Source organism: Plecotus auritus, assembly GCF_963455305.1.
Source record: "Plecotus auritus genome assembly, chromosome: 10".
In the NCBI taxonomy this organism is placed as follows: Eukaryota; Metazoa; Chordata; class Mammalia; order Chiroptera; family Vespertilionidae; genus Plecotus; species Plecotus auritus.
This window is the reverse complement of record NC_137785.1, coordinates 19,636,438-19,658,589: the sequence shown is the minus strand read 5'-3', so window position 1 is coordinate 19,658,589 and position 22,152 is coordinate 19,636,438. Positions and strand designations below refer to the sequence as shown.

Sequence of the window (22,152 nt, the reverse complement as noted above, 5' to 3'; positions counted from 1 at the left end):
TCTAGGTTAAATTTTGTCAATTTCGTTAAACTCTTTTGAGGAACCAACTTTTCATTTCATTGATTGTCTCTCTTGTTTTTTTATTCTGTAATTTTTCTATCTCCACTCTAATCTTTATGAGAATTTAGTTTGTTCTCTTTCTCTAGTACCTTATGTTGTAAAGTTAGGTTGCTTATTTGAGATCTTTCTTTCTTTTTAAAGTAAGCATTTATAATTACAAATTTCATTCACAAGATTCTCAACTTCCCTGAGCCTCAGATTCCACAAGAGAAAATTATAATAAGAGTACCTGCTTCATGGTATTGTTTGCAATATTTAATGTGCTGTTGAATTAAACCCTTAGCAAAAATTCACACACAGCAGAAATGTTCCATGGTGTTAGCTGCTATTATTACTTCTGTTATCACCAGCCTCTATGAAGTCAGGTGGTCCTAGAGTCAAGGATCCACCGCTTACTAATCATATGACTTTGGGTAAATTTTTCACCACTCTAACCCTCAATTTTTTCATCAGTAAAAAGGAAATAATGTCTATATGACGGGGTTATTATATGAATCAGATGAGATGTAACTAAAATATTTAGCACAGAGCCTGGCACATAGTAAGTACCCCATAACAGCAGCTAAAATTAATATTAATCCTTCATCTTGAGTTGCCTTCTAGTGAGGGCAACAGAAATGAAAAAAAGACACAGAGATGCAAAATGATTTAAATTCGGGATTAGGGAGGCATTACACAAAAAATCATTGGGACATGTATACAGACTAAATATAGAAAAAGAAAAGAGGAGTTGAGTGCAAAGTCTGAAGCCTGGTTTGTTAGTTTTCATCCCCTGAGAGGCAGCCACGATGGGATTAGACATACAAATATTTATTTGGGGGAAAGAATCCCTCTGAAGGAAAGAAAGTGGGATGGAAGTGGGTGGAGCCTGGAAGATTCCTCTGGCAAGGATGCAGATCTGGTTATTGTGTAGGAGAAAGAAAAGGAAGATTTAGGTTGCGGTGCCATCTTTGTTGTTTGTTTGCTTGTTTGTATTTACCCATCTTTGTGAATTAACCTGGGAAGACAGCAAGCCATCTGAATGAGAAGTTTTGAAACTATGGAAGATTATTAGATAAGAATACTTAGAGAACATTTAAAGGATAGAATATTACTGTTTAGGATTCACTTGGCAAACTGAAGAAGAAAACTCCTGACATTAGGCCCCTTTCAGACAATTATTTTCAAGCTTTAGTTTGCACAGGAAATCTTTAGGGTGCTTGTTAAAATTTCAGATTCCTAGGCTCTGCCCATAAAAGATCTGACTCAGAATGTCTGGAGTGGGACCCAGAAGTTTGCATTTTTAGAAAACATCCCAAAGAATTCTGTTGTAGATGGTCTTTGAAATACAACATTTGGACATACTGTTTTAAGGTCTCAAATTACTCTACACAACATCTGTAGACAAAACATAGGCCATGGTAGTGAGTGTGTTCTTCCTAGAATCTCTGTGGATCTCATGGAAAAGCCAAAGGAACACAAACTCGTAGGATTCGGTGACTATGGAGCTAAAGATCCCTCTAACCTAAAGAGCCCTCCCAATTGCCCATAAAGATCATCCAGGATGAATATCTGTGATGCCCAGCCCATTATTTCCACAAGAGGAAAGTAGGAGACTGCCCTTTAGCTCTGCCACCTGGGCTTTTGGAAGCTCCAAGAGGCTTCCTAAAATGATCTTTCTCCATGAGCCGTGGGCCTATGAGATGAGAACTTATCACTTCCCAATGCACCATCTCTCTGCTAGGTCCCCTCGAGCATCCCTGCTTTCCAGGATGGAATGCTGTGGAACAAAACAAAGGTGGGTGTTAGTGGTGACTGTTTGGGATGGAATCATCTACTTCTCAAGGAATTACACATGCCCCTCTCAGGACGGTTGGAGAGCATATGGCTGTTTGAGGTTAGAAAAGGGAGCTGGGGGTTCACAGACTGCCTAACAGCAACATTTCCACAACCTATGTTCAGTGCGCCTCTGGGTTTGCCACCACCCTCCTTAAATGGAAACTCTTTTTTCACGGACCAGGAGCTGGCAGAACTTTTTGCGCTAACAAGAATAGGAAAAAATTCTCCTGCACAAGACAGCTTTAGGTTTATTGGGGGGGGGGGGGGGGGGGGGAGGGGGGGAGGGAGGGGCGGGGGGGGCGGTTTAAGCCTCAGGAAGAGACCTTTTTAAATTTTTTTAAAATTCACCCCGGAAGGAGTGAAGGGAAGCAGGGTGGACGATACCTTTAGTTCCCCAGAAGCTCTCATTTTAAAGCATGTTGGAAACACCTCCAGAGCCATCTTTTTTTATTTCTTTCTTTATTGATGAAGGTATTACATATGAGTCCTTATCCCCCCATCTCCCCCTCCCCCGCTCATACCCTCATCCCCCTGGTCCATTGGTTAGGCTTATATGAATGCATACAAGTCCTTTGGTTGATCTCTCCCCCTTATCCTCTCTCCTCCTATCTTCCCTCTGATTGATGCTTCTCTGTCTCTGGATCTGTTTTTGTTCATCAGTTTATATTATTCATTATATTCCACAAATGAGTGAGATCATGTGATGATTATCTTTCTCTGACTGACTTATTTCACTTAGCATAATACTCTCCAGGACCATCCATGCTCTTGCAAATGGTAGGAGTTCCTTCCTTTTATAGCAGCATAGTATTCCATTGTGTAGATGTATCACAGTTTTTAATCCACTCATCTGCTGATGGGCACTTAGGCTGTTTCCAAATCTTAGCTATTGTAAATTGTGCTGCTATGACATAGGAGTGCATAGGGGTGGTATATGCTTTCTGATTGATGTTTCTAGTTTCTTGGGATATATTCCTAGAAATGGGATCACTGGGTCAAATGGGAGCTCCATTTTTAGTTTTTTGAGGAAACTCCATACTGTTCTCCATAGTGGCTGCACCAGTCTGCATTCCCACCAGCAATGCATGAGGGTTCCTTTTTCTCCGCATCCTCGCCAGCACTTGTCATTTGTTGATTTCTTGATGATAGCCATTCTGACAGGTGTGAGATGGTACCTCATTGTCATTTTGATTTGCATCTCTTGGGTGATTAGTGACTTTGAGCAGGTTTTCATATGTCTCTTGGCCTTCCTATGTCCTCTTTTGAAAAGTATCTATTTAGGTCCTTTGCACATTTTTTGATTGGGTTCTTTATCTTCCTTTTGTTATGTTGTATGAGTTCCCTGTAAATGTTGGAGATTAAACCCTTATTGGAGATAACATTGCCAAATATGTTCTCCCATGCAGTGGGCTTTCTTGTTGTTTTGCTGATGGTTTCTTTTGCTGTGCAGAAGCTTTTTATTTTGATGTAGTCCCATTTGTTTATTTTCTCTTTAATTTCCATTGTCCTAGGAGCAGTATCGGGTAAAGATATTGCTTCGGCATATGTCTGAGATTTTGCTGCCTGTGGATTCCTCTAAGATTTTTATGGTTTCCCATCTCACATTTAAGTCCTTTATCCATTTTGAGTTTATTTTTGTGTGGTGTAAGTTGGTGATCTAGTTTCATTTTTTTGCATGTATCTGTCCAATTTTCCCAACACCATTTATTGAAGAGACTGTCTTGAGTCCTCTGTCAAATATTAATTGAGCATAGTGGTTTGGGTCAATTTCTGGGTTCCCAATTCTATTCCATTGATCTATATGTCTGTTCTTGTGCCAGTACCAGGCTGTTTTGAGAATAGTAGCTTTGTAATACAGCTTGAAATCTGGTATTGAGATCCCACCTACTTTGTTCTTCTTTCTCAGGATCACTGCAGCTATTCGTGACATCTTTTTCTAATGTTGTTGTTGTTGTTGTTGTTTGTGTGTGTGTTTAATTTTAGAGAGAGGAAGGGAGAGCGAGAAAGAGAATTATCTATCAGCTGCCTCTTGGACACCCCCACTTAGATCCAATCAGGAACACTGGCATGTGGCCTGGCTGGGAATCGAACCAGTGACCTTTTGATGCAGGGAGCAATGCTCCAGCCACTGAGCAACACCCGCCAGGGCTACAGTGCCTTCTAAGAGAGTATCTGCATGGCTGATGGGAGTCCTTGAGCTAAGGTTACCCACAAGGTGAAAACCATTGCTCACAGCATTGGGCTTATTGCAGATCCCTGCTGGGAGCCTGTGGGATGTCTGTGCAAAGCATGTGGTGCATTCACCACCTTCCATCAGTTAAGTCCCCACCAAGGAGACCTGACTGGCACATATTCATGGCGGTCACACCTGGTACAGAAAAACACGCAACCATGAAAGGTGGGAAGTTATAACTTACTAAAATGGCCTTCAGCTTTCTCACATTTCCAAAGCTCCAAACATATCTCCGTGCAGAAAGGCCAGGATGGAATTGTGGCAAGTCTGGGCACCAACCTAGAAATGCAGTGAGAGAAAGAATTACAGGGATATAGTGAGCTATTTACCTCACAGCAACCCTCCCAGGGGAAATGTCTTCCTTGAAGGAACAAGTAGAGATGACTTCATGTTGAGAGTTGTTTCCCAGGGCACCCCCACTGTAGAATAACATCTCCTCCACTCTTTCTCCTCTTTCTATCCATGACAGATGATCCAACACTACCAAGTACTGGCCTCTCCGATGGGGCTATTGCCGGCATCGTGATTGGCGTCCTGGCTGGCGTAGCTCTGATAGCAGCCCTGGTGTGCTTCCTGTATATCAGAAAGACTGGAGGGTATGATGGCCTTCCCTCTTGTCCTGCTTCCTCCAAGGCTGACAACCATGCTTGGGAGAGGGAAGGAGACTTCCCCTCTGTCTCTGGGCCTGGATCTGCTCCTCCTCCTTTCTAAACCCCTGCTTCTCAGCACTGATTCCTGAGGCCTCTTCTTCAAGCTTCCTGTACCCCTCTCTCTTTGGGAAATGGTATTCCCATCCCCCTCTGGTTTAGAGGGGGAAGATCTGATTATGTTCCTTGGTCCTAGAGTCAGGGAAACCAAGGTCCAAGAAGGAAAACAAATCAGTAAACAAATCAGTAAACGAAAAGAGGAGCAGGAGAAAGCTAGTTGTGTGCTCTGTCAACCATAGAAAGAGGAGAAGAGAGGGGCAGGACAGGAAGAGAACCTTAAAAATACGTGAAACCAGCCTGGCCTGTGTGGCTCAGTGGTTGAACATTGACCCATGAACCAGGAGGTCACAGTTCAATTCCCAGTCAGAGCACATGCAAGGGTTGCGGGCTCTGTTGCCAGAACAGCACGTGCAGGAGGCAGCTGATGGATGATTCTCTCATTACTGATGTTTTTATCTCTCATTCTCCATTTCTCTCTCTAAAATCTACAAATATACATATATATATATATATATTTTTAAAGCTGAAACAAAAGGCCTTTTAGGAAATAAATGAAGAATGAAAATAGAATCAACTAAGTCAAAAGGTGCCCAAGTAGAAATAGGCTCAGAAGAAACTGATAAAGAATAGACCTTTAAGCCCTGGCCAGGTGGCTCGGTTGGTTGGAACATGGTCCCATAGAAAGATTACAGGTTACATTCTCAGTCAGGACACAAACCTACATTGAGGGTTCTAACACCTGATGGCGTGTATCTCTCTCTCTCTCTCTTTCTTTCTCTCTCTCTCTCCCCCTCCTCTCTCTTCCCCTTTCCTCTTTCTGAAATTAATAAATATCAGATGAAGATTTTTTGAAAAGGGATGGACCTGTGTGAACGTTAGTGCAGCAGGAAAGGAGTGCACTCTGGAAGGGATGGTGGGTACACTGAAGAGGAGCCCTAGGAGGAAAGGCAACACTGACTCTGGTATAAATGAGCTGACAGTGTCCTTCCTACTTCAAGGAGCAAAGAGCCTATGCTTGTGAATAGCAGTCACAGTCTCTGATATTTGTTTAGGGCAAGCGACCAGCGCGATCTCACAGAGCACAAACCCTCAGCCTCCAACCACAGTAAGTAAAGCCATCACCAGTGAGAGCTCAGTACCTTCTGAAATTTTAGAGGGGATGTCCATTTCCCAACCTTAGGTTGCCATAGGTCCTCCCACCCTTCTAGTCACAAAAGATCCCCCTGAGACCCAGCCCTGGAAGAGACTCCCTCACCCAGACCTGGCAGGCCTGAGTAAGATGGCCATGTTTTCCAAAGCCATTCCTCACCTTACCCCTTCCCCTCTTCCTCTCTTACGGTGTGGGCCCTCTCCTGTGGTGAGACTTTCCCTGTCTTGTGGTGCTCTGGGTGCTCTGGGTGCTGCCCCTCCTTGCCACGGGTGCCTGTTGCTGAGAAACACAACTGGGCAAAAACAACGCCTTGTGAACTGGAAAAAGAAATTCAGAAATGGACTGAGGCCTCCCTGTCACTATTGCTGCCCCCCTCACCCCTCAAGCCCACCCCCTCCTGCTGGTACTAACACCCTAGGTCTGGACCACAGACTCTGAGAGAAGCGATTTCCTTAAGTTATCATGGGCCACATCCCACCTTCCTCCCGCCACCTGCCACCTCCTTCAGCTAGAAATGACAACAGCTTAGGAACACCAAGCCTGTAAAGCTATAAGTCAATTTAGCATTTTCATGGATTGCTAACTCTTCTTTCAACTCCGAGGTGAGGGCCTCTCTGACAACTCACCTAACAAGGTAAGCACAGCCAGTTTCACTGGCTCATTTTCTCATGGATACACCTCTATAGAGAATGGGGTACTCTTGAAGACAGAAGTGCGATCAAGTTTGAATCAAGGTTCCTCAATGTAGCAACAAACCAAGATGTATTGGTTAACTACTCCCATGAGCCTACATCATGCAAGAATGTGGGCTCTGGAGTTAGCCCCATCCTTTGTTTGCATCCTGGCAGTAACTCTTAGTTCCTCTGTGACCTTGGGCTCATAAATTGATCTCTCTGATCCTCACCCTGTCATCTATAAACATGAAATGCTGCATACTTCAGAGAGAAGCTGAAGGAATGAAATAACATAACACATGCAAAGCACCAGCACAATGCCCAACGTAAGGAAGGCACTGGGTCATTCTCCCTTCTCTACCTTCTATCTGATCCTGTTCTTCCTGTCAAAGGATAATGTCCATTCCAATGGGTCTGAGGTCTTCGTTCCTTCACTTTATAATAACTTTACTGAGCTTCTCTCATTTAGCCTTTCAATAGAGCACACATATGTGTTGAAAAGTGCTTAAAGCATATGTATATGTTAACAATGTATAAATTACCATGAGTTGAGCATACCCTTGTAAGCAGCACTGAAATGAAGAAACAAAACATGTCATCTCCCTGCAAAATGAAACCTTCCAGTCACTTCCCTCCAAAGAGTAACCATATCCTGACTTCCAATGCACTAGATTATTTTTGCCTGTTTATGCTCTTACATTAAAAAACACAGTATACTCTTTTATGTGTGTTGTTTCTTTCATTCAAAATGTTTTCATGAGACTTATCCATATTGTGGTATGCATTTGTAGTTGTTCATTCTCATTGCTGTATCCTCTTCCATTGTATGAATAGCATAATCTATCTTCTAATGATCATTCAAAGGATGTCAGCAAGCAGAGAAAATGGAAAATAAAAATCCTCCAAAGCTAGAAGTTTCAAAGTGGTGAGAGCAGGTGCTGCCTAATCACAGGAGGCAAGGTGAGGGCCTGACCTGGGACACTGATTTAATTGACCACTTCTCGTCCCTTTCAGATCCATGAATTTACATATTCTTTGCTGAACTTCAGTGGCCAAGAATCAAAGAAACCAACGTCAACCTCCCCATCCCCAACAGCCACAGAACCAATTTATTCGGAAATATAAAAGAAGTAATGTAACCAGCCCTGCTCACCACACTGCTGACTGATTCCAAGTCTCATCTCCATCACCAGGAGACCCCTTTGCCCTCAGGGAAAAGGAGAAGATGGGACCAGATCCCTGGAAGAGCACACCTGGAAAGCCTCTTCCCCCCTCACTCTGTCATGAAGCACCTCCCTTTGGTGTCAACAGGTGAAAGGGAGTCTGTAGGAAGCCAGCCTTCCTTTGCATTGAAATTTGGCTCATTAAATTAGTACTAGAACCAACAAAGTCTAGAGATGATTCTTTAAAAAGCAAACTTCTGGATGAATTATTTTTAAAAAGTGAGAGTGGGCACAATAAGCAATATTAGGAGTAAAAAGGGAAACAATGACAGCAGGCAATAGGAGGACATCAGGAACATCCTTACTGCAAATATTTGAAAAATTAGATTAAAAGGAATAAATGCTTAGAAAAACAAAATGAAACCAGAACTGAGTTAAAAAGGAAGAAAAGTATGAGTAGCCCTATTAACCAATAGACCAACTGAGTTTCTGTTTTTAATCCTTCCAATAGAGGATACTTATAACCTGGATTATTTGACAGGAAGTTTTCCAAACATTCAACCTACAATTAATTCTTTTTTTTTTTTCAAACAGAAAGAGAGAGGGAGAGAGAGAGATACATCAATGATGAAAGAGAAACACAGATTGGCTGCCTCCTGCACACCCCACACTGGGGATCAAGCCATAACCTGGGTAACATGCCCTGACCAAGAATCAAACCATAACCTCCTGGTTCATGGGTTGATACTCAACCACTGAGCCAAGCCAGCCAGGCAAGGATCAATTAATTCTAATCTTACAGGTGCTCTTACAGAAAACAAGAGAGAGAACACTTCCCCAGCTGTCATTGTGTGGCTAGTATAATGTTGACCACCAAATCAGAAGAAACTTGCTAGACATGAGCAGAGCAGGGACAATGAGTCAGGTACAGAGACTCACCAGGGCAGAAAGCTCCAGATGACTAGCAAGGGGCACAATTGAGAAAACAAGAAGCTATACTCACCCCTCTGCCCTCTCCCCCGCATCTTTCATATTGCTTTTCAGGCAGTTTGGACCCCCTGACATTTTCCTCCCTAAAGATAACATCTAGGTTTCAGATGTATTTCAGCTCCAGGCCCAGAAAAGCAGAAAAACCAAACAAGTGAGACATGGCAGCCTCAGGACCTATTACATTGACTAATAACTTCCTGTCCTGGCATCGACCAATCAGTGGAGACCACAACCCTGAAAGAGCACACCTGGGAAGCTGATGAATATTCTATTAAGACCCTCCCCTGAGACCTCCCCTAAGATTTCCACCTGCAAGAAAGAGATAAATATGCTCATGATAAAGGACCCAGTGTGCACTCCCTCCAAGGAGCATGCCCTTCCCATTCCCCCACAAGCATGTCTTCCCCCAACCTCTAAGGGATCCCATAAGGCCTGCAAACAGGAGAGCAATGGGCAGCGGCAGCTCGTCTCCAGCTAACGTCCTGAACCTTTCTCCAAGCACCCTTTTCTCTGACTTCTCAGAGAGTCACAGCAGCCCAGCCTAGGCTTCTCTGTTGCTTCTTCTATGCCCTTCCTTGTTTCGCAGTCCTAAGTACATTTTGCTGCCATTATGGATCCCATACCTTTTGCTCAGTGCTGTGTAGTCCTTCCAATTGTATATCCTCATCTCCCATCCCCTTTTCCTGAGGTAAATTCAGTGTTCTTTAATCACTGTCTGAGCCCTAACTGGTTTGGCTTAGTGGATAGGGCATGGGCCTGCGGATTGAAAGGTCCCAGGTTCGATTCCGGTCAAGGGCATGTACCTTGGTTGCGGGCACATCCCCAGTAGGAGGTGTGCAAGAGGCAGCTGATTAATGTTTCTCTCCCATCAATGTTTCTAACTCTCTATCCCTCTCTCTTCCTCTCTGTAAAAAATCAATAAAATATATTTTTAAAAAAATCATTGTCTGAGATGGTTATTTAGCCTGCCCGAGCACCACCCACTTTAATCTCTCAAAACTCAGAAAGGAAAATAACAGGCTTAATATTCTCATGTCTGAATATCCTTCATGAACAGTAGCACAATAGCAATGAATAAAAACGATAACGTGCAGGAAATGTCGGTTTATTTCAGAAACAGTTTAACAGTATAAAAGTCACTGTAATTCATGGCATTAAAGGTTTAAAGGAGAAAAACCATGTAAATTTTTCAAGACACTTAAAAAAAAATCCACCTAAAATTCAGCCTCTATTTATGTTATAACTTAATAAGCCAGAAATAAAAGGAACTTGCTAATTTGAAAAAGAGTGTTTACAAAATGTTATGGTAAAGTGTGGACCCAAAGGGGTCACACACTAAAGATAACAAGCTCAAGGGAGGCCTGGGCAGTGGCCTTGCAAACTCAGGGACCTAAACGAGCACAAAGGATGGTGTGAAATTAAAACTTTTAACTAAAAGCAGTTAATGGCAGCTAGTAATGTCCTAGGCTAGAGTCTTCCCTAGCAAAAGTCAATCTTGACCTTAACTGACCCTGTCTAATGTCCCTTGCATCTGCTATAACATTCCTATGGAATGTCAGGGAAACTCCCCTTTCTTTTGACTGTTAATTATCCTGTACCCACCGAGGTAAAAGATGTGTATCCTTTTTCATCCAGTCCCAGGGGTCCCCCCATTTGCTTTCTCCCACCTCCCTCATCTATCACCAATGGATTTCAAGGGACCCACTTGCCTCTGATCTTTTGATTGAAATGTATAAAATAAGATGCAAAACTGCCATTCTCTGGGACATTATCTCAATCCATTGAAATTTTGCTCCCCAGCAATTGTCGATAGTTTGGCTCAAGTAAACTCACAAAAATTCTTCCCCAGTTTGAAGTTTCTTACTTGGACCTTTACTTGTTATAGTGTGGCAGGATTCCAAAGAAGCTCACCCAGGACCATCCTGCAGACCCAGACCCAGTGCTAGGATCCAGCAAGGGGTCCACTGAGGCCACTAACCCCTTGGCCCTCCTACCTGGTAAACTAGATTGAGTTGTCTCTTGGATCCAGGGCCTTTCCTTGCTTGTGATAGGGGATCTGACTTTATTTGAGATGTATTTTAAATCCTCAAGGTGGAACTAAGTAAGGTTAAATGTTGACAGAACCAAGGCTAATGCGTGACAGAATGAAAAATGGGAGGCTGTTTTTTTTTTTAACTGAGGCATTTCAATTGGAATTGTTTTCTGAGAGTCTGAGCAAAAAATCCCTCATGGTATAAATGAGAGCTGAAGTTGTTCAGCTTTGAAGATAAGGGGCACATCCTCCAGCCCAAATCTCAGGTGTTCTCAAAGGCTGGGCGGGAGCCTTGACTTGCAAGTGATTTATTGAAATGGGGAGATTTATCTAGTAATTACATTAACTTCGATTGGTCAAAATCACCTGGCTGGTGTGGCTCAGTGGTTGAGCGTTGACCTATAAACCAGGAGGTCAGCTTTAGCCAGTTTGGTGCAGTGGATAGAGTGTTGGCTTGAGGAGGAAGGTCCTGGGTTCGATTCCAAACAAGGGCACCTACCTCAGTTGCAGGTTCCCCAGCCCTGGTTGGGGAGCATGCAGGAGGCAATCAATCGATGTGTTTTTCTCACATCAATGTTTCTCTTTGTCTCTCCCTGTTTCTTCCACTCTCTCTAAAGATCAATGGAAAAATATCCTCGAGTGAGGACTAAAAACAAAAAAACAAACAAAAAAGCCAACCACACTAAATCAGGAGGTCATAGTTTGATTTCTGGTCAGGGGACAAGCCTGGGTTTGGGGCTCAACACCCATTGGGGGTCATGCAGGAGGCAAATGATCAATGATTCTCCCTCCTCATTAATGTTTCTATCTCTCCCTCTCATTTCCTCTCTGAAGTCAATAAAAATATGTTTTAATAAAATAAAATGGTCAAAATGCAGTTGCCTTTGGGTGCCTAAATTAATGTTTTCATGCAAAAATCAGGAAAAAATGGAGGCTCTAAAATTAAACTGAATGAATGAATGGGAAATATGTCTTGGTTTGGAAATTAAAAGTTCCCAGTAGATAAGCCTAATCAATGGACACAGACTACAGGAGGGTGGGGTCATGAATGGGAGGTGGGGGGTATTGGGGGAATAAGGACACATATGTAATACCTTAATCAATAAAGAAATTTTAAAAAAAAGTTCCCAGTAGAAGCACAGATCAAATTTTGGGAAAAAATAATAAATATTAGAGACTGTCTCTGACCTCTTCTGAAGTGATAAATGCCTACACCTCATTCTTCCTTCTTCTCTACCTCCTCCACTATATCCTTTGCTCTCAGAGCTTCCTTGTTCAGACTTGCCCTTCCCCTCGCTTCTTCCTTCCCCTTCTGTCTCCTCCACCTCCATTCCCTACTGACATAAAGAAATTCTAACAGCTCCCTTTGGAGAAAAGTTGGTCTCCGCCAGAGAGGAACAAGCAATTGTTCCAGATTTTATCTGGGAACCTGATGGGTTCACAAAGAAATTTAACTGTTAGAACGTGTAATCCTGGCTATTCTAATTTATTGCAATTAATATACCTACTGATTTCTCGAACTAAAAACAATAGAATTACTAAATAAGGCTTGCAAGAAAACTCCTGTAGAGAAGTCTACCCACTTTAAGGATTATAAGAAACCGAAATGGGATTTAGGAAAAAGAAACAGAAATAAGCATAAAGCTGCTCTGTGCAGTATAAGAAGGCATTTCCCCTTCTTATTAATAGTTTAGGTGAAATTAAAATTCCCATGAATAAGGGGGAGCTTATAATTCCTTGTACGAGCCCCTGTAATTCTTCTATCCTTCCAGTAAAGAAAATGAATGGTAAAGGGAAATTTGTACAAAATCTCAGAGCTAGAAATAAGCTAGTTATCCCCAGACATCCTGTCATTCCAAATCCACAAATCTTATTATGAACCATTGCTATGACTCCAATATTTTTCAGTAATAGATTATGTAGTGCCTTTTCAGCATTCCAGTAGAAAAAGACAGTCCATACCTCTGCTTTCACCTGGAAGATTAAAGTTTACTTGGACAGTAACGCCCAGGGATTATATGAAGAGTCCTACCTATTGTCTTAGATACTAAAAGCTGATTGAAATTATGTTAAATTTTCTAGATATTCCACTCTAATTCTCCATGAGGGTGATTTGATTTTATGCTCTAGTCTAGAAAATTACTAGACTCCCAAAAAGACACAATATCCCTATTACAACAGAGAGCTTGTAAAGGCACATGGATACCAAAGAACAAGCTCTGATTCTGTTTACCCCAGTAAAATACTTTGCTTCTAATATTAAAGATGGGCTACTGATTAGCCGAGAAAGACTAAGAGGAATCCTATCTTTTCCTCTAACAAAAGCAACAAGAAAGCAGGTTAGAGGATTCCTGGGTTGGACTGAATATTGTGACAACTGGGTTCCAAATTTTTTATTAACGGCCCACCCTCGAGATGTCTTATTAAAATCAAAGTGACCTGATCCAATTTAGTGGAACTAAAAAGAGAAACAAACTGTAAAATCTCTAAAGAATTATCTAAAGCTTCCACTCTCAGACACATTATTTATAGAAATATTAACTAAAAAAATAAAGATTATATACCTATAGGTTGTTATAGTCAGCAACTACACAAACTAGACAAAAGGGCCCCTCCCTCCATAACAGCCATTTCTGCTACAGACATCCTATGCAAACAAATTAACAAAAGATAGTTATGGTCTCTCTTTAGTTTATGTTCCTCATTCTATTAAATCTCCACTGAAGTCTCATCACATTCAACTCTTCTGGCAGCTGATTGGCTCCTGCCTTCTGCAATTAATTCCACTTAAGCTCAATGTAAGTCTTAACCCTGCCTCTTTGTTACTTTCTTTGCAAGATAAAGGCCTCCACAATTATGTTTTGGTTATTGACCACATTCTTATTTCTAGAAATGGTTTATAGGAAATGATTTAATAATACTGAATGAATTGGTTTACAGATGTTAGGGGCAGAAATAGAATACTGGAGATTAGCTAAAATGATCTAAATATTTAAAAGCCTAAGCGACCATTACAACCCAATGACCGGAACGACCGGTTGCTATGATGCCCACTGACCACCAGAGGGAAGATGCTCAATGCAGGAACTGCCTTCTGGTGGTCAGTGTGCTCCCACATCCAACCTCCCGCGGTCCCTCCCCTCCCGCACCCCTTTCCCCCCAGCTACCCCTGTGCACGAATTCGTGCACCGTGCTGTTAGTAAGAAATATTAACCATTCTCTATTAACCATTATTGTTCTGTTCTGATTAAAGAAAGGATATTCTAACTTGGCTAGGAGTTTACCCAGGACCTGGGGGCTCACCTGGTAATGCAGCCCATCCTCTTCCTTTGAGAGTTGCCTATTATCATGGAAAAACTAACAAACTTGTGCAGAAACCAGAGGAGCAGCCCTTCACAAACCTTCAGTCCTTTGCCAATATTTGGGTAGCAACCCATTTGTTGAGGTATTTAAAAATAGATAAATTTTAAAAATTAATGTCCTTGTTTTACAAATGCAGTCTTTACAGGGCCAAAGGTGTGGTTCCAGAAAATCAAAAGCCCTCCAAATCCTTTTACCTCCCCTATTCATCTCAAGAGTCTGGTAGATGTTAGGTCCACACCTAAAGGAGGCAGGCCAAGAGACATTGTGAGAGTTAAAAAATTTCATTACATTGTCTCACAGTGAGCTGAGAGCAATGTGTCGGTGTCAGCCCCAAGGGGGTGGTTAGGTTCTCTTATATAGAGTAGAAGTATGCAATATAGGGTCAGGGTGTGCGTGCATGAGTACTGAAAAGAATTAATAAATGCCCCCATGTGTGGATTTCAAACTTCTGGAGTACTACTGCCAGATGCCTCTAATAGGAAACTATTACTCTGGGCTTTGTTATGCACATTCTTGCACTCCATTATGCTCAGTTTGGGCCCTAGCCCCTCCCTGGAATGTTATGTACATTCTTCGGCTCCATTATGCCCCTGGAGGACTTTTGCCCCTCCCAGTGATTTTCCAGTTATTTTCATTGCAGGTTTCAGGATTAATGGTCTTCCGTTTCCAGTAAACAGCCTCACCCAGTTTCCAGTGAACGCCTACAACTGGCCCCCATATGCACTGGGTCCCACTGGTTACTCTGACTGACCTTTACAAGAAAAAAAATATCCCGCTCCCCCTACTCTGTGCTGCTGATGCCGTTTTGGCCTCAGCCCTTCTGTTAGCAGATATTACAATTTATACTAATAATAGGGTAATGTGCTAATTACACCAGACATCTTTTGGATGTTCTTCCGGACAAAGCCATGGTAGTGGGGGCCGAGGCAGAGGTGGTTAGGGGTGATCAGGCCATCAGGGGAGCAGTTAAGGGGCAATCAGGCCAGCAGGCAGAGGCCGTTAGGGATGATCAGGCAGGCAGGCAGGTGAGCGGTTAGGAGCCAGTGGTCCTGGATGGCAAGGGGGATGTCTGACTGCCTGTTTAGAACCGATCCCTCACAGGGATCGGGCCTAAACCAGCAGTTGGACATCCCCTGAGGGGTCCTGAATTGGGGAGGGTTCAGGTCAGGCTGAGAGACCCCCCCAACCTCCATGCACAGTTTCGTGCACGGGGCCTCTAGTCTATATAAAAGGCTAAGTGACCATCTGATCGGCTGGTAGGTATGATGTGCACTGACAACCAGGGGACAGATGCTCAATGCAGGAGCTGTCAAGCTACAAAGACTGGGCAGCGGCGGTCCTCGGGGGATGTCGGAGAGTTGGTTTTGGCCTGACCCCCGCAGGCCAGGCCGAGGGACCCCACCTGCTGGAGGCACCCTACTCACTCCACAGATATCCTTTGAGCCGCGGCATTGCCCCAGGTGCGGCCAGCCAGGGATAGACCACAGGTTGGCTCCAATTCATGTCCAGCTATTTCACTCAGTCCCACCCCACCAGCCACCTTCTAATTAATTTTTTTTTAATGTGCACTAATCCGTGCACTGGGCCACTAGTAAGTTTTTAATTCTTTACCCCTTTTGGCTGGTGGGTTCCCTTTGGCGACCCTAACATTTGGTGCTAAAACTTAGGAGGGTTCCACTGGAAGGGAAGCCATAACCCAGGCTTTGGTCACCCGAGTTTGGTACTCAGAGACCAGGAAGCAGCAGCGGCTCATCCTGGGCTTACCTCTGAATCCTACTCGGGTGACATGATTGCCGACCTCAATTAGGCCTCCCTGCTTTACTGGCCTTCCCAAATCAGCCAAGGAGGACATTGGACTGGAAGCCTCGCCTTCCCATTGCTGACCCTGCACTCAACACCGGCTTATGTCATCTCCAGTAAGTAACAATTGGATCACCCTTCTGGATTTCTGATTTGCCATCTCAGACAAAAGACCTACTGCTAGGCCAGAAATCCTCTCCAGTCCGGCCTCAGCCTCTGGACCAGGTCCCATAGTCTTTCTTGTTGCAGGGACACCTGCCACGTGACTGTCCTCCTCCCTCCAAGACTGACTAGAGTCCCAGGGGTGGGCAAACTTTTTGACTCCAGGGCCACAATGGGTTCTTAAACTGGACCGGAGGGCCGGAACAAAAGCATGGATGGAGTGTTTGTGTGAACTAATATAAATTCAAAGTAAAGGAGTGGAGGGGAGAGCAAGAGAACCGGGTAGAACAGCCGGATCCGGCCCGCAGGCCGTAGTTTGCCCACGGCTGGACTAGACAGTGGGACACCCACCTTCTAGTCTTGCTCCCCAGGTTTCCCCCTGTTGCGTACCTCCTCTTTCTAATTTACACCATGAGGAATTCTTTTTCTGTCCCAGCCCCTCCCCCCCCCCAAAAAAAAAACACCACTCTCTGGGATGTCTCCTTCGTCCTGTCCATGGAGATCCAGCCAAATAGCCTTATCCACTATATAAATTAGACAAGGACTCACACTGGCCTGAGAATGGGACTTTCCATTTTAATATTCTCCAGGACTTAAACAATTCCTGTCACCACAGTGGGAAATGGTCCAAGATCCCCTTATGTCCAAACCTTCTTCCTTCTCCGCTGTCACCCTTCTCACTGTCAGGACTGCACCACTGACCAAATTCTTCTTCATGCTAAACCTTCCTCGATGTAGTCCCTTTCTGATGAACCTTTCTTTGACCGAGCTGATCATGTAGTCCCAACACCTACTGCTCTCTCTTAACCATAGCACCATTCTCTCCTATAATCTCCTCTCTTCTCTGTCAGATAGAAAACCACAAGATTTGTCTCTTAAATAATTAGAAAAAATCTGAGAGTCAAACTTGAAAAAGAGAGAAATATTTTCATCCCCAACATCAACTCTGGCCTATAAAGGAATCTCTAAATTGTAGAGATTACAATTAAATTTGTTTTGCTAATGCTTACAGCTCTCTTACCAAGATAGGAATTTAAGGAAAACTCTCCTCACAGTCCCTGCAAACTGCCTGCCTCTCAAGAAAGGCAGAACAGCTACTTTCCTCCATCCTCCACCCACTCTTTCCAGGGAGCAGCAGCTGTTTAACCCTTTCTTTGCAGGCACTTGCCTAACAGTCCTGCCACTAAAAGGGGTGGAGCTCATTATCACCCAAACCTTAGCATCTTATCTCTAAGGAAAGTAATACATTTTTTAAAAAAAGGAAAAAATAACATGAAAAAGAAATTATTTGGGTGCGTTAAGGGCCCAAAATTTTTGGAATACATTTTATCCAGTAGACTGCCTCAGGCATTAGAAAAAATGACAAAAGCTAGCCTTAGGACCCCAGACCCCCACTGAACAATTAACAGATGTAACTGTCAGTTTTTTTTAACACCTAAGACTGAGAAAGGGAAGGAAGCCCTCCTGTCCTCCAGCAGCCTGTTGGGCCCAGCACCTCACCCCTGGAGGCTGGCTGTGTGCTCTCTGGGCAGGGAGGATGCAAGGACAGGCAGGGAGGAGCCAAGGACCAGGCCTTGTCCAGGAGCTGGTGCAGGTAAATGCAGTCAGACTTGAAGGGTCAGCGGCCATTCCCACCGCGCAAAGTACCAGCATCAGATCTGTCTGGTCTGAGCCTTGAAGTTCCTGATGAGTTGCTCCTTCTCGGCCCCCTCACTCACCCAGAATTTGCGGGATATGATGTAGCTGGAATGGACACGGCACTGGAGACAGGTCCTAATGACATCCAGTGGGAAGTCCTGGTGGCTCTTGCTCAAGGGCTGTGCCCCCTCTGCCACAAGTTTAGCCACTGGAAGAGGGATTGTTCTGGGGACTGGAAGATGCCCAGGACCAGAGTCTACCCATACAATGGCCTTAAGCTGATGGGGCCCAACACTCCAGTCAGCCCCCTCTAAGAGCATCACCATTAAAGGGATGGAGCCCAAGGTAGCCCTCAATGTGACAGGTAGGAATTAAATGTTTCTGAAACACGGGCTGCTTACTCTCTTACCAAGGCCTCTTGCTTCCAAAGCCTTGTTTGATCACTGTGGTCAATACACATCCTCAACGCTACCCTTTCGTTCTACCCCTTTAACTGCAGCCTGGAGAATCTTACTTTTAGTCATGCCTTTCTGAAACTGCAGGGAGGAATACAGCCCCTCCCCTCATAAAGAAAGAATGTGGTGTTTTTGAATCCAAGCAGATGACAAGCATTAAGGCCTGCATCTCTCACCTCCCCCCAACCCCCTCCCCCCTACACACACCCCCACACACAACTATTTCTGCATTCTAAACAAAAAGGCTGCTTATAAGGCAGTCAACTGTGACAAACTTAATGAAATCACTCAGGGCCCTGATGAAACCCAGCTCTCTTCCTTTCCCACCTCACAGAGGCCTTACAGAAAGTTACCACCTTGGGCCCCACCTCCACAGAGGAAACCCTTCTTCTGATTCCATCTTATATCCCAATCAGCCCCCAGCATATGCCACAAACCTCAAAAAATATACACAGGTCCACAAATCCCTCCTAAACACCTCATTAACCTGGCCTTTAGAGTATTTAATAATAGAGACAAGGAAACCCAAATCCAAAAACAAAGGGGAGATCAGGCCAAGGCTGAGGCCCACAAAGAGGCCTTCCAGCTCCTAACCACCACTCTCACGAACCCCAAATGAAGTACCGGTCCTCCAACCAAGGGTAAGTCAAGGGCTAAGCCTCCTCCGGGCCATGCTTCAAATGCAGCAAGGATGGACCCTGGACCAAGTCCTGCCCAAACCTGAGACTTCTGCCTGGGCCCTGCCCAAGGTGTGGAAGGGAAGGCCACTGGAAATCAGACTGTAGTGCGATCCCCCCAGTTCACACCTTGGCCAGTCTAGCAAGGCCACCCTCTGGATCCGGTTTGGAGTACCCAGAAGCCTGAAGTTGCCAGGCCCTGACAGAACCCCACAGAGTTACATTACTGGGTAATGACTGTGCTGGCAGGTAAGCCCATCTCTTCTTTCATTCACACTGGGGCCACGTATTTTGCCATCCTGGAATTCACTAGGACCCTTGTCCCCTCCTCAGTCTCTATTATGGGGTTGACAAACTAATCTCTCAGCCATTAGCCACCTCTCCTCTACACTGCATCTTACTAGACACCCCCTTTCTCACACTTTTCTCACTCTATGTAGGTGCCTGACCAGGGCTGCCACTCACCCCTCATAAAGCCCAGTTGTCCCAAACCACAGTCAGCTACCTCGGTTTCACTCTCACCCCACAAAGCTGAGCCATTACCTTGGACCATAAATGCCTTATGCTATCTCCTCCTCTAAACAAGAAATACTCTCCTTTCTTGGGCTCACTCGGTTCTTTCACCTCTGGGTTCCCAACTTCAGTCTTCTCCCAAAGCCCTTCTATGACACAGTGAAGGGACCCCCTCACTGAACTTTTAGATCCTAAGGCCAGCATTTTCACCCCCTTTAATGCTCTTCCTGGCACTCATCTTTGGTCTGTGCATCCTAAGAGGTCTCTTCTCCTTCCTCCAAAACCGCATTCAGGCAATTACCAATAGATCCATAGGGGCAATGATGCTATTCCAGATGTACACTAGACATCATCCCCTCCCTCAAACACCAACTAATTAGGGACATCTCTACACTCCACCTGAGCACGAAGAAGCTACGGAAGAATGAGACTGGCATCCCTCATCAACCCCAGCTTGCAGGAACCCCACCTTACAGGAAAAAAAGAAAAAAAAAAGGCTGGAATATTAGGCACATTCTTACACTCCATTATGCTCTGCTTGAGTCCCTCGCCCCTTCCTAGAATGTTGGGCACATTCTTGCACTCCATTACGTACCCTCTGATGGCTCTTTCCCCTCCTGGTGATTTTTCTGTTATTCTCATTGCAGGTTTCATGATTAATGGCCTTTGCTTTTCCCGTTATTCTCATTGTAGTTTTCATGATTAACAGCCTTCGGTTTCCAGTAAACCATCTCACCCAGTTTCCAGTAACCAGCTACACCTCCACCTCACCTGCACCTGATCCCACCGGTTACTCTGACTGACCTTTAGAAGAGACAAAAATAACCCGTTCCCCCTACTCTGTGCTGCTGATGCTGTTTTGGTGTCAGCCCTTCTGCTAGCAAATGTTATAATAAATTTATCGTTTTTTACCCATTTGGCCTCATGCGTTCCTCCTTCAGCAACCCTAACAGGTTTGTCCAGTGTCACCGACAGAATACCTGTTACTGCAAAGAATCTCCTCTTTGAATTCAGCTCCGAATCTTTGTAAGTTCCTTCCTAGAGCAGACTGAAATTTCCAGAACATTAATTGTAATATTACTATATGTATATAAACATAGTTATTATTATTAACTAGAGGCCCGGTGCACAATATTTGTGTGCTGGGGGGGGGGGGCGCAGGGGAAGAGGGATGTCCCTCAACCCAGCCTGCACCCTCTCCAATCTGGGACCCCTCGAGTGATGTTCCACTGCCCGTTTAAGCCCGATTCTGGTGGGATCAGGCCTAAATAGGCAGTCGGACATCCCTCTCACAATCCAGGACTTCTGGCTCCCAACCACTCACCTGCCTGCCTGATTGCTCCTAACCGCTTCTGCCTGCCAGCCTGATCACCCCCTAACCACTCCCCTGCCAGCCTGATCGACGCCCAACTGCTCCTCTGCTGGCCCGATTGCTCTTCAATGCCCTCCCCTGCCGGCCTAGTCACCCCTAACTGCCCTCCCCTGCTGGCCTGGTCACCGCTAACTGCCCTCCCCTGCTGGCCTGGTCACCCCCAACTGCCCTCCCCTGCAGTCCTGGTCCTCCCAACTGCCCTCCCTGCAGGCCTGGTCCCCCCCAACTGCCCTCCCCTGCTAGCCTGATTGCCCACAACTGCCCTCCCCTGACGACCATCTTGTGGCGGCCATCTGGTGTCCACGTGGGGGCAGCCATCTTTGACCACATGGACGCAGCCATCTTGTGTGTTGGAATGACAGTCAATTTGCATATTACTCTTTTATTAGATAGGCCTTTTATTTGGCAAAGATTCCCATGTAATGTTTCAGGCATCTTTTGAAATTTAAACTTTGGGAAGTTTGTCAAATATACTTACTGAAAAGATGATATTATAAATCTTTTGTAAATTTAGGTAAAAACAATGTATAGCCATATGGTAATAACTTTAAAAGATATTAATTATACTTAAACCAGTTTTAATAGTAAATATTTTGTCTGGAACATTGAATCTTATTTAATTTTTTGTAGGCCAACAAGATATTATATACTAGAGGATTTGAACATGGCCACCAGCAGGACAGTGGTGAGGAAGAGAGTGTGAGTGAGTAAAGGAGTGAGAGGGGACTGTGTGGACATGTGTGGTGTATGTGCAGAGGTCCACTGATCCCGGCAGGCCAGGCCGAGGGACCCCATCGGTGCACAAATCCGTGCACAGGGCCTCTAGTTTTAAATAATAGCCTTGCTGGGTAGAGTAGTCTTTGCTTTAGGTTTTGCTTGTCATCACTTTGACTATATCATGCCAATCCCTTCTGGCCTGAAATGTTTCTGTCGAGAAATTAGCTAATAGTGTGCCTTTGTCTTGCTGCTTTTAAGGTCCTTTCTTTGTGTTTAACATTTGACATTTTAATTATGAGATGTCTTGGTGTGGGCCTCTTTGAGTGCCTCAGCTTGGGACTTTCTGAACTTCCTGGATTTGAATATCTATTTCCTTTGCCAGGTTAAGGAAGTTTTCAGTCATTATTTCTTCGAATGGGTTCTCAATCCCTTGTGCTCTCTCTTTTCTTTCTGGTACCCCAATGATGTGAATGGTGTTATACCTGATGATGTCTCAGAGGTCCCTTAAACTATCCTCATTATTTTTTATTCTCTTTTCTTTTTTGTGTCTGATTGGGTATTTTGCGCTAACTTGTCTTCCAAATCAGTGATCTGATCCTCTGTTTCATCATATCTGCTATTAATTCCT

The 22,152-nt window shown here is 44.4% G+C and overlaps 1 pseudogene across 1 annotated transcript in view; it reads left to right on the top strand.

Annotated features, from left to right (window-relative positions):
* Positions 1-18,104, top strand: part of LOC308235938 (cell adhesion molecule CEACAM1-like) — a 32,386-nt pseudogene extending 14,282 nt beyond the window's left edge. Inside the window, exons 6-8 of the transcript in view lie at positions 4,581-4,707; positions 5,871-5,923; positions 17,875-18,104. The product of the transcript in view is annotated as a cell adhesion molecule CEACAM1-like (transcript). The remainder of the gene's footprint in view (positions 1-4,580; positions 4,708-5,870; positions 5,924-17,874) is intronic.
* Positions 18,105-22,152: the final 4,048 nt, after the last annotated feature.